General features: G+C 36.2%; 1 long non-coding RNA gene across 1 annotated transcript in view; it reads left to right on the top strand.

Annotated features, from left to right (window-relative positions):
• Positions 1-1,671: 1,671 nt before the first annotated feature.
• Positions 1,672-14,384, top strand: part of LOC147270308 (uncharacterized) — a 43,109-nt gene continuing 30,396 nt past the window's right edge. Inside the window, exons 1-3 of the long non-coding RNA XR_015115678.1 lie at positions 1,672-1,729; positions 1,804-1,859; positions 2,065-2,163. This is a non-coding gene — a long non-coding RNA (uncharacterized LOC147270308). The remainder of the gene's footprint in view (positions 1,730-1,803; positions 1,860-2,064; positions 2,164-14,384) is intronic.

The following is a 14,384-nucleotide window of genomic DNA, read 5'->3' as shown; positions in this document are numbered from 1 at the left end:
GCAACCCTCATTACATCACTGTAGCATAATTTTGCGGTTCGTAGCAACTCTCACTACATCACTGTAGCATCATTTCTTAGGAAAGTATCAACTCTCATTACACCGCTTTAGCTTTATTTTGAAATTACTATCAACTCTCACTGCATCACTGTAGCATCATTTCTTAGGTTAGTAGCAACTCCCATGACATCACTGTAGCATTATTTTGAGGTTTGTAGCAACTCTCACTACAATACTGGAAGCATCATTTTGACATTTTTAGCAACTCTCATTTCATCACTGTAGCATCATTTCTTAGGTTAGTAGCAACTCCCATGACATCACTGAAGCATCATTTTGAGGTTTGTAGCAACTCTCACTACATTACTGGAAGCATCATTTTGATATTCGTAGCAACTCTCATTACATCACTGTTGCATCATTTTGAGGATCGTAGCAACTCTCATGACATCACTTTAGCATGATTTTGAAATTACTATCAACTCTCACCACAACACTGTCAGTATAATTTCTTAGGTTAGTAGCAACTGTCATAACATCACTGTAGCATCATTTTGAGGATTGTAGCAACTCTCACCACATCACTGTATTATCATTTTGAGGATCGTAGCAACTCTCAATACATCATTGTCGCATCATTTTGAGGATAGTCGCAACTCTCACGACATTACTGTAGCATCATTTCTTAGGTTTGTAGCATATCTCATTACATCACTCTAGCATCATTTTGAGATTCGTAGCAACTCTCATTACATCACTGTTGCATCATTTTGAGGTTCGTAGCAACTCTCACCACATCACTGTAGCATCATTTCTTCGGTTAGTAGCAACTCTCGTTACACCGCTTTAGCATTATTTTGAAATTACTATCAACTCTCACCACATCACTGTAGCATCACTTCTTAGGTTTGTAGCTACTCTCATTACATCACTTTAGCATCATTTTGAGATTAGTATCAATTGTCACTACATCACTGCCACCTCATTTTGAGGATCGTAGCAGCTCTCACCACATCACTGTAGCATCATTTTGAGAATCGTAGCAACTCTCACTACATCACTGTCGTATCATTTTGAGGATAGTCGCAACTCTCGCGACATTACTGTAGCATCATTTTGAGATTCGTGGCAACTCTCATTACATCACTGGAGCATAATTTTGAGGTTCGTAGCAACTATCACCACATCACTGTAGCATCATTTCTTAGGTAAGAGGCAACTCTCATTACATAACTGTTGCATCATTTTGAGGTTCGTAGAAACTCTCACCACATCACTGTACCATCATTTCTAAGGTAAGTAGCAACTCTCATTACATCACTTTAGCATGATTTTGAAATGACTATCAACTCTCACCACATTACTGTAGCATCATTTTGAGGTTCGTAGCAACTCTCACCACATCACTGTACCATCATTTCTAAGGTAAGCAGTAACTCTCATTACATCACTTTAGCATGATTTTTAAATTACTATCAACTCTCACCACATCACTGTAGCATCATTTCTTAGGTTTTTAGCAACTCTCATTACATCACTCTAGCATCATTTGGACATTTTTAGCAACTCTCATTACATCACTGTAGCATCATTTCTTAGGTTTGTAGCAACTCTCATTACATCACTCTAGCATCATTTGGACATTTGTAGCAACTCTCATTACATCTCTGTAGCATCATTTTGAGGTTCGTAGCAACTCTCACCACATCACTGTAACATCATTTCTAAGGTAAGTAGCAACTCTCATTACATCACTTTAGCATGATTTTGAAATGACTATCAACTCTCACCACATTACTGTAGCATCATTTTGAGGTTCGTAGCAACTCTCACCACATCACTGTACCATCATTTCTAAGGTAAGCAGTAACTCTCATTACATCACTTTAGCATGATTTTTAAATTACTATCAACTCTCACCACATCACTGTAGCATCATTTCTTAGGTTTTTAGCAACTCTCATTACATCACTCTAGCATCATTTGGACATTTTTAGCAACTCTCATTACATCACTGTAGCATCATTTCTTAGGTTTGTAGCAACTCTCATTACATCACTCTAGCATCATTTGGACATTTGTAGCAACTCTCATTACATCTCTGTAGCATCATTTTGAGGTTCGTAGCAACTCTCACCACATCACTGTAACATCATTTCTTAGGTAAGTAGCAACTCTCATTACATCACTGTAGCATCATTTTGCAGTTCGTAGCAACTCTCACTTCACCACTTTAGCATTATTTTGAAATTAGTATCAACTCTCACCACATCACTGTAGCATCACTTCTTAGGTTATTCGCAACTCTCATTACATCACTTTAGCATCATTTTGAGGATCGTAGCAACTCTCACTACATCACTGTTGCATCATTTTGACATTTTTAGCAACTCTCATTATATCACTGTTGCATCATTTCTTAGGTTAGTAGCAACTCCCATGACATCACTGTAGCATCGTTTTGAGGTTTGTAGCAACTCTCACGACATTTCTGGAAGTATCAGTTTGAGGTTCGTAGCAAATCTCACCACATCACTGTAGCATCATTTGTTTGGTTAGAAGCAACTCTCATGACATCACTTTAGCATGATTTTGAAATGACTATCAACTGTCACCACAACACTGTCAGCATAATTTCTTAGGTTTGTAGCAACTGTCATAACATCACTGTAGCATCATTTTGAGGATCGTAGCAACTCTCACCACATCACTGTAGCATCATTTATTAGGTATATAGCAACTCTCATTACATCACTTTAGCGTGATTTTGAAATTACTATCAACTCTCACCACATCACTGTCGCATTAAATTGAGGTTAGTAGCAACTCTTACTACACCACTGTCACATCATTTTGAGATCATTAGCAATTCTTCCGACATCACTGTCGCATTATTTTGAGGTTCGTAGCAACTCTTACTACGTGACTGTCAGCATCACTTTGAGGTTATTCGAAACACTGACAACATTACTGTAAGCATCATTGAGTTTATTACCAACTTTCACTACATTACTTTTAGCATCATTTTGCGTTCATTAGCAATTCTTACGACATCACTGTCCCATCAGTTTGAGATCATTACCAATTCTTCTGACATCACTGTCGCATTATTTTGATGTTCGTAGCAACTTTTAAATAAATTGCCTTGCCTTTTACTACATTACCGTTGCATTATTTAAAGGTTCGTAGCAACTCGTACTACATTACTGTCAGCATCACTTTGAGTTTATTCGAAACTATCACTACATTACAGTTAGCATCATTTTGAGTTTATTAGCAATTCTTCCAACATCACTGTCGCAATATTTTGAGATTCGTAGCAACTTTTACTACATCACTTTCGAATTTTTTTTGAGGTGCGCAGCAACTCTTACTATATGACTGACAGTATCACTTTGAGGTTATTCGAAATGTTCACTCCATTACTGTTAGCATCATTTTGAGTTCATTAGCAATTCTTACTAAATCACTGTCGCATCATTTTGAGATCGTTAGCAATTCTTCCGACATCACTGTCGCATTATTTTGAGGTTCGTAGAAACCCTTACTACATGACTGTCAGCATCACTTTGAGGTTGTTCGAAACACTTAGTACATTACTGTAAGCATCACTGAGTTGATTAGCAACTATCACTACATTACTGTTAGCATCATTTTAAGGTTAGTAGCAACTCTTACTACATGACTGACAGCATCATTTTTAATTGACTCGCAAATCAAACCACATGACTGTCAGCATCACTTTGAGGTTATTCGAAACTTTCACTCCATTACTGTTAGCATAATTTTGAGTTCATTAGCAATTCTTACTACATCACTGTCGCATCATTTTGAGATCATTAGCAATTCTTCCGACATCACTTTCACATTTTTTTTGAGGTTCGTAGCAACTCTTACTACATTACTGTCAGCATCACTTTGAGTTTATTAGCAACTATCACTACATTACTGTTAGCATTATTTTGAGGTTCGTAGCAACTCTTACTACATGACTGTCAGCATCACTTTGAGGTTGTTTGAAACACTTACTACATTACTGTAAGCATCACTGAGTTGATTAGCAATTATCACTACATTAGTGTTAGCATCATTTTGAGTTCATTAGCAATTCTTCCGACATGACTGTCGCAATATTTTGAGGTTCGTAGCCACTTTTACTAAATTACTGTCGCATTATTTTGAGGTTCTTAGCAACTCTTACTACATTACTTTTACATCATTTTGAGATCATTTGCAATCTTCTGACATCACTGTCACATTATTTTGAGGTTCGTAGCAACTTTTACTGCATTATTGTTGCATTATTTTAAGGTTCGTAGCAACTCTTACTACATTAATGTTAGCATCATTTTGAGTTTATTAGCAATTCTTACGACATCACTGTAGCATTAAATTGAGTTCATTAGCAACTCTGACTACAAGACTGTCAGCATCACTTTGAAGTTGTTCAAAACACTTACTACATGACTGTCAGCATCACTTTGAGGTTGTTCGAAACTCTTACAACATTACTGTAAGCATCACTGAGTTTATATCAACTATCACTACATTACTGTTAGCATCATTTTGAGTTCATTAGCAATTTTTACGACACTCACTGTCCCATCAGTTTGAGATCATTAACAATTCTTTTGAAATCACTGTTGCATTACTTTGAGGTTCGAAGCAACTCTTACTACTTTACTGTTGCATTATTTTGAGGTTCGTTGCAACTCTTACTACATGACTTTCAGCATCACTTTGAGATCATTTGCAATCTTCTGACATCACTGTCACATTATTTTGAGGTTCGTAGCAACTTTTACTGCATTATTGTTGCATTATTTTAAGGTTCGTAGCAACTCTTACTACATTAATGTTAGCATCATTTTGAGTTTTTTAGCAATTCTTACGACATCACTGTAGCATTAAATTGAGTTCATTAGCAACTCTGACTACAAGACTGTCAGCATCACTTTGAAGTTGTTCAAAACACTTACTACATGACTGTCAGCATCACTTTGAGGTTGTTCGAAACTCTTATAACATTACTGTAAGCATCACTGAGTTTATATCAACTATCACTACATTACTGTTAGCATCATTTTGAGTTCATTAGCAATTTTTACGACACTCACTGTCCCATCAGTTTGAGATCATTAACAATTCTTTTGAAATCACTGTTGCATTACTTTGAGGTTCGAAGCAACTCTTACTACTTTACTGTTGCATTATTTTGAGGTTCGTTGCAACTCTTACTACATGACTGTCAGCATCACTTTGAGATCATTTGCAATCTTCTGACATCACTGTCACATTATTTTGAGGTTCGTAGCAACTTTTACTGCATTATTGTTGCATTATTTTAAGGTTCGTAGCAACTCTTACTACATTAATGTTAGCATCATTTTGAGTTTATTAGCAATTCTTACGACATCACTGTAGCATTAAATTGAGTTCATTAGCAACTCTGACTACAAGACTGTCAGCATCACTTTGAAGTTGTTCAAAACACTTACTACATGACTGTCAGCATCCCTTTGAGGTTGTTCGAAACTCTTACAACATTACTGTAAGCATCACTGAGTTTATATCAACTATCACTACATTACTGTTAGCATCATTTTGAGTTCATTAGCAATTTTTACGACACTCACTGTCCCATCAGTTTGAGATCATTAACAATTCTTTTGAAATCACTGTTGCATTACTTTGAGGTTCGAAGCAATTCTTACTACTTTGCTGTTGCATTATTTTGAGGTTCGTTGCAACTCTTACTACATGACTGTCAGCATCACTTTGAGGTTGTTCCAAACTCTTACTACATTACTGTAAGCATCACTGAGTTTTTTAGCAACTATCACGACATTACTGTAAGCATCATTTTGAGTTCATTAGCAATTCTTCCGACATCACTGTCGCAATATTTTGAGGTTCGTAGCAACTTTTACTCCATTAGTTTCGCATTATTTTGAGGTTCGTAGCAACACTTACAACATGACTGTCAGCATCACTTTGAGGTTATTCGAAACTTTCACTCCATTACTGTTTGCATAATTTTGAGTTCATTAGCAATTCTTACTACATCACTGTCGCATCATTTTGAGATCATTAGCAATTCTTCCGACATCACTTTCCAGTTTTTTTGAGGTTCGTAGCAACTTTTACTACATTACTGTCGCATTATTTTCAGGTTCTTAGCAACTCTTACTACATTACTATTGCATCATTTTGAGATCATTAGCAATCTTCTGACATCACTGTCACATTATTTTGAGGTTCGTAGCAACTCTTACTACATTATTGTTGCATTATTTTAAGGTTCGTAGGAACCCTTACTACATGACTGTCATAATCACTTTGAGGTTGTTCGAAACACTTACTACATTACTGTAAGCATCACTGAGTTAATTAGCAACTATCACTACATTACTGTTCGCATCATTTTGAGTTCATTAGCTATTCTTCCGACATCACTGTCGCATTATTTTGAGGTTCTGAGCAACTCTTAGTACATGACTGTCAGCATCACTTTGAGGTTATTTGAAAGTTTCACTCCATTACTGTTAGCATCATTTTGAGTTCATTAGCAATTCTTACTACATCACTGTCGCATCATTTTGAGATCATTAGCAATTCTTCTGACATCACTGTCGCATTATTTTGAGGTTCGTAGCAACTCTTACTACATTATTGTTGCATTATTTTAAGGTTCCTAGCAACTCTTACTACATTACTGTCAGAATCACTTTGAGGTTTTTCGAAACACTTACTACATTACTGTCAGCATCACTTTGAGTTTATTAGCAACTATCACTACATTGCTGTTTGCATCATTTTTAGGTTTGTAGCAACTCTTACTACATGACTGTCAACATCACTTTGAGGTTATTCGAAATGTTCACTCCATTACTGTTGGCATCATTTTGAGTTCATTAGCAATTCTTCCGACATCACTGTCGCAATATTTTAAGATTTGTAGCAACTTTTACTACATTACTGTCGCATTATTTTGAGGTTCGTAGCAACTCTTACTGCATTATTGTTGCATTATTTTAAGGTTCGTAGCAACTCTTACTACATTAATGTTAGCATCATTTTAAGTTCATTAGCAATTCTTCCGACATCACTGTCGCAATATTTTGAGGTTCGTAGCAACTTTTACTACATTACTGTCGCATTTTATTGAGTTTCGTGGCAACTCTTACTACATTATTGTTGCATTATTTTAAGGTTCGTAGCAACCCTTACTACATTACTGTCAGCATCACTGAGTTTCTTCGCAACTATCACTACATTACTGTTCGCATCATGTTGAGTTCATTAGCAATTCTTACGACATCACTGTCCCATCAGTTTGAGATCATTACCAATTCTTCTGACATTACTGTCGCATTATTTTGATGTTCAAAGCAACTCTTCGTACATGACTGTCAGCATCACTTTGAGGTTATTCGAAACTTTCACTCCATTACTTTTAGCATCATTTTGAGTTCATTAGCAATTCTTCCGACATCACTGTCGCAATATTTTGAGGTTCGTAACAACTCTTACTACATTACTGTCACATTATTTTGAGGTTCGTAGCAACTCTTACAACATGACTTTCAGCATCACTTTGAGGTTATTCGAAACTTTCACTCCATTACTGTTAGCATCATTTTGAGTTCTTTAGCAATTCTTACGACATCACTGTCGCATCATTTTGAGATCATTACCAATTCTTACTACATCACTGTCGCATCATTTTGAGATCATTAGCTATTCTTCTGACATCACTGTCACATTATTTTAAGGTTCGTAGTAACTCTTACTACATTATTGTTGCATTATTTTAAGGTTCGTATCAACTCTTCCTACATTACTGTCACCATCACTTTGAGTTTATTTGCAACTATCACTACATTACTGTTAGCATCCTTTTGTGTTTATTAGCAATTCTTACGACATCACTGTAGCATTAAATTGAGTTCATAAGCAACTCTTACTAAATGACTGTCAGCATCACTGTGAGGTTGTTCGAAACTCTTACTACATTACTGTAAGCATCACTGAGTTGATTAGCAACTATCACTACATTACTGTTAGCATCATGTTGAGTTCATTAGCAATTCTTACGACATCACTGTCCCATCAGTTTGAGATCATTACCAATTCTTACTACATCACTGTCGCATCATTTTGAGATCTCTAGTAATTCTTCTGACATCACGGTCACATTATTTTAAGGTTCGTAGTAACTCTTACTACATTATTGTTGCATTATTTTAAGGTTCGTAGCAACTCTTACTGCATTATTGTTGCATTATTTTAAGGTTCCTAGCAACTCTTCCTACATTACTGTCAGCATCACTTTGAGTTTATTAGCAACTATCACTACATTACTTGAGCATCCTTTTGAGTTTATTAGCAATTCTTACGACATCACTGTAGCATTAAATTGAGTTCATAAGCAACTCTTACTAAATGACTGTCAGCATCACTGTGAGGTTGTTCGAAACTCTTACTACATTACTGTAAGCATCACTGAGTTGATTAGCAACTATCACTACATTACTGTTAGCATCATGTTGAGTTCATGAGCAATTCTTACGACATCACTGTCCCATCAGTTTGAGATCATTACCAATTCTCCTGACATCACTGTCGCATTATTTTGAGGTTCAAAGCAACTCTTACTACTTTACTGTTGCATTATTTTAAGTTTCGTAGCAACTCTTACTACATGACTGTCAGCATCACTTTGAGTTTGTTCGAAACACTTACTACATTACTGTCAGCATCACTGAGTTTTTTAGCAACTCTCACTACATTACTGTTAGCATCATTTTGAGGTTAGTTGCAACTCTTAGTACATGACTGTCAGCATCACTTTGAGGTTATTCGAAACGTTCACTGCATTACTGTTAGCATCATTTTCAGTTCATTAGCAATTCTTACTAAATCACTGTCGCATCATTTTGAGATCTTTAGCAATACTTCTGACATCACTGTCGCATTATTTTGAAGTTCGTAGCAACTCTTACTATATGACTGTCAGCATCACTTTGAGGTTGTTCGAAACACTCACTACATTACTGTAAGCATCACTGAGTTGATTAGCAACTATCACTACATTATTGTTAGCATCAGTTTGAGTTTGTTCGAAACACTTACTACATTACTGTCAGCATCACTTTAACTTTATTAGCAACTATCACTACATTACTATGAGCATCATTTTGAGGTTAGTTGCAACTCTTACTACATTACTGTAAGCATCACTGAGTTTCTTAGCATCTATCACTACGTTACTGTTAGCATCATTTTGAGATCATTACCAATTCTTCTGACATCACTGTCGCATCATTTTGAGATTTTTAGCAATTCTTCTGACATCACTGTCGCATTATTTTGAGGTTCGTAGCAACTCTTACTACATGACTGTCGGCATCACTTTGAGGTTGTTCGAAACACTTACGACATTACTGTAAGCATCACTGACTTGATTAATAACTATCACTACATTTCGTTTGCATCATTTTGAGATCATTAGCGATTCTTCCGACATCACTGTCGCATCATTTTCAGGTTCGTAGCAACTCTTACTACATTATTGTTGCATTATTTTAAGGTTCGTAGCAACTCTTACTACATTACTGTCAGCATCACTTTGAGTTTATGAGCAACTATCACTACATTAGTGTTAGCATCATTTTGAGATCATTACCAATTCTTCTGATATCACTGTTGCATCATTTTGAGACCTTAACAATTCTTCTGACATCACTGTCGAATTATTTTGAGGTTCGTAGCAACTCCTACTACATGACTGTCAGCATCACTTTGAGGTTGTTGGAAAGTTTCACTCCATTACTGTTAGCATCATTTTGAGTTCATCAGCAATTCTTCCGACATCACTTTCACAATATTTTGAGGTTCGGAGCAACTCTTAGTACATCACTGTCAGCATCACTTTGAGGTTATTCGAAACGTTCACTCCATTACTGTTAGCATCATTTTGAGATCATTACCAATTCTTCTGATATCACTGTAGCATCATTTTGAGATCTTTAGCAATTCTTCTGACATCACTGTCGTATTATTTTGAGGTTCGTAGCAACTCTTACTACATGACTGTCACCATCACTTTGAGGTTATTCGAAAGTTTCACTCCATTACTGTTAGCATCATTTTGAGTTCATTAGCAATTCTTCCGACATCAATGTCGCAATATTTTGAGGTTCGTTGCAACTCTTACTACATTATTGTTGCATTATTTTAAGGTTCGTAGCAACTCTTACTACATTCCTGTCATCATCACTTTGAGTTTATTAGCAACTATCACTACATTACTTTTAGCATCATTTTGAATTGTTGAGCAATTCTCACGACATCACTGTGGCATTAAATTGAGTTCATTAGCAACTCTTACTAAATGACTGTCAGCATCACTTTTAGGTTGTTCGAAACACTTTCTACATTACTGTAAGCATCACTGAGTTAATTAGCAACTATCACTACATTACTGTTAGCATCATTTTAAGTTCATAAGCAATTCTTCCGACATCACTGTCGCAATATTTTGAGGTTCGTAGCAACTTTTACGACATTACTGTCGCATTATTTTTAGGTTTGTAGCAACTCTTAGTACATGACTGTCAGCATCACTTTGAGGTTATTCGAAACGTTCACTCCATTACTGTTAGCATCATTTTGAGATCATTACCAATTCTTCTGACATCACTATTGCATCATTTTGAGACCTTAACAATTCTTCTGACATCACTGTCGAATTATTTTGAGGTTCGTAGCAACTCCTACTACATGACTGTCAGCATCACTTTGAGGTTGTTCGAAACTTTCACTCCATTACTGTTAGCATCATTTTGAGATCATGAGCAATTCTTCCGACATCACTGTCGCATTATATTGAGGTTCATAGCAACTCTTACTACATGACTGTCAGCATCACTTTGAGGTTATTCGAAACACTTACTACATTACTGTAAGCATCACTGACTTGATTAGCAACTATCACTCCATTACTGTTAGCATCTTTTTGAGATCATTACCAATTCTTCTGACATCACTGTAGCATCATTTTAAGTTCATTAGCAATTCTTCCGACATCACTGTCGCAATATTTTGAGGTTCGTAGCAACTTTTACTACATTACTGTCGCATTATTTTGAGGTTCGTAGCAACTCTTAGTACATGACTGTCAGCATCACTTTGAGGTTATTCAAAACGTTCACTCCATTACTGTTCGAATCATTTTGAGATCATTACCAATTCTTCAGACATCACTGTCGCATTATTTTGAGGTTCGTACTAACTTAAGTACATGACTGTCGCATTATTTTGAGGTTTGTAGCAACACTTACGACATGACTTTCAGCATCACTTTGAGGTTATTCGAAAGTTTAACTCCATTACATTTAGCATCATTTTGAGTTCATTAGCGATTCTTACTACATCACTGTCGCATTATTTTGAGGTTCGTAGCAACTCTTGCTACATGACTGTCAGCATCACTTTGAGGTTATTCGAAACACTTACTACATTACTGCAAGCATCACTGAGTTGATAAGCAACTATCACTACATTACTGTTAGCATCATTTTAAGTTCATTAGCAATTCTTCCGACATCACTGTCGCAATATTACTGTCGCATTATTTTGAGGTTCGTAGCAACTCTTCGTACATGACTGTCAGCATCACTTTGAGGTTATTCAAAGTTTCACTCCATTACTTTTAGCATCATTTTGAGTTCATTAGCAATTCTTACTACATCACTGTCGCATCAGTTTGAGATTATTAGCAATTCTTCCGACATCACTGTCGCAATATTTTAAGGTTCGTTGCAACTCTTACTACATTACTGTCGCATTATTTTAAGGTTCGTAGCAGCTCTTAGTACATGACTGTCAGCATTACTGAGGTTATTCGAAACACTTACTACATTACTGTAAGCATCACTGAGTTGATTAGCAACTATCACTACATTACTGTTAGCATCATTTTGAGTTCATTAGGAATTCTTCCTACATCACTGTCGCAATATTTTGAGGTTCGTAGCAACTTTTACTACATTACTGTCGCATTATTTTGAGGTTCGTAGCAACTCTTAGTACATGACTGTCAGCATCACTTTGAGGTTATTCGAAAGTTTCACTCCATTACATTTAGCATCATTTTGAGTTCATTAGCGATTCTTACTACATCACTGTCGCATTATTTTGAGGTTCGTAGCAACTCTTGCTACATGACTGTCAGCATCACTTTGAGGTTATTCGAAACACTTACTACATTACTGCAAGCATCACTGAGTTGATAAGCAACTATCACTACATTACTGTTAGCATCATTTTAAGTTCATTAGCAATTCTTCCGACATCACTGTCGTAATATTACTGTCGCATTATTTTGAGGTTCGTAGCAACTCTTACTACATTACTGTCAGCATCACTTTGAGTTTATTAGCAACTATCACTACATTACTGTTCGCATCATTTTGCGTTGTTGAGCAATTCTCACGACATCACTGTAGCATTAAATTGAGTTCATTAGCAACTCTTACTAAATGACTGTCAGCATGACTTTGAGGTTGTTCGAAACTCTTACTACATTACTGTAAGCATCACTGAGTTTCTTAGCTACTATCACTGCATTACTGTTAGCATCATTTTAAGTTCATTAGCAATTCTTACGACATCACTTTTGCAATATTTTGAGGTTCGTAGCAACACTTACTACATGACTGTCAGCATCACTTTGAGGTTATTCGAAACTTTCACTCCATTACTGTTAGCATCATTTTGAGTTCATTAGCAATTCTTACTACATCACTGTTGCATCAGTTTGAGATCATTAACAATTCTTTTGACATTACTGTCGCATTATTTTGAGGTTCGAAGCAACTCTTACTACATTACTGTCAGCATCACTTTGAGTTCATTAGCAACTATCACTGCATTACTTTTAGCATCATTTTGAGGTTAGAAGCAACTCTCACTACATGACTGTCAGCATCACTTTGAGTTTATTAGCAACTATCCCTACATTACTGTTAGCATCATTTTGAGTTCATGAGCAATTCTCACGACATCACTGCAGCATTGAATTGCGTTCATTAGCAAGTCTTACTAAATCACTGTCAGCATCACTTTGAGGTTGTTCGAAACTCTTACTACATTACTCTAAGCATCACTGAGTTTCTTAGCAACTTTCACTACATTACGGTTAGCATCATCTTGAGTTCGTGAGCGATTCTTCCGACATCACTGTCGCAATATTTTGAGGTTCGTAGCAACTTTTACTACATTACTGTCGCATTTTTTTGAGGTTCGTACCAACTCTTAGTACATGACTATCAGCATCACTTTGAGGTTTTTCGAAACTTTCACGCCATTACTGTTAGCATCATTTTGAGTTCATTAGCAATTCTTACTACATCACTGTCGCATCAGTTTGAGATCATTCGCAATTCTTCCGACATCACTGTCGCATCATTTTGAGGTTCTTAGCAACTCTTAGTACAAGACTGTCAGCATCACTTTGAGGTTATTCGAAACACTTACTACATTACTGCAAGCATCACTGAGTTGATAAGCAACTATCACTACATTACTGTTAGCATCATTTTAAGTTCATTAGCAATTCTTCCGACATCACTGTCGTAATATTACTGTCGCATTATTTTGAGGTTCGTAGCAACTCTTACTACATTACTGTCAGCATCACTTTGAGTTTATTAGCAACTATCACTACATTACTGTTCGCATCATTTTGCGTTGTTGAGCAATTCTCACGACATCACCGTAGCATTAAATTGAGTTCATTAGCAACTCTTACTAAATGACTGTCAGCATGACTTTGAGGTTGTTCGAAACTCTTACTACATTACTGTAAGCATCACTGAGTTTCTTAGCTACTATCACTGCATTACTGTTAGCATCATTTTAAGTTCATTAGCAATTCTTACGACATCACTTTTGCAATATTTTGAGGTTCGTAGCAACACTTACTACATGACTGTCAGCATCACTTTGAGGTTATTCGAAACTTTCACTCCATTACTGTTAGCATCATTTTGAGTTCATTAGCAATTCTTACTACATCACTGTTGCATCAGTTTGAGATCATTAACAATTCTTTTGACATTACTGTCGCATTATTTTGAGGTTCGAAGCAACTCTTACTACATTACTGTCAGCATCACTTTGAGTTCATTAGCAACTATCACTGCATTACTTTTAGCATCATTTTGAGGTTAGAAGCAACTCTCACTACATGACTGTCAGCATCACTTTGAGTTTATTAGCAACTATCCCTACATTACTGTTTGCATCATTTTGAGTTCATGAGCAATTCTCACGACATCACTGCAGCATTGAATTGCGTTCATTAGCAAGTCTTACTA

Source organism: Aulostomus chinensis, chromosome 1, assembly GCF_037954235.1.
Source record: "Aulostomus chinensis isolate RoL2024-O1b breed Wild chromosome 1, RoL_Achi_v1.0, whole genome shotgun sequence".
NCBI classification, from domain to species: Eukaryota; Metazoa; Chordata; class Actinopteri; order Syngnathiformes; family Aulostomidae; genus Aulostomus; species Aulostomus chinensis.
Note: the sequence above shows the minus strand (reverse complement) of the source record. Positions and strands in the feature narration are given on the sequence as shown.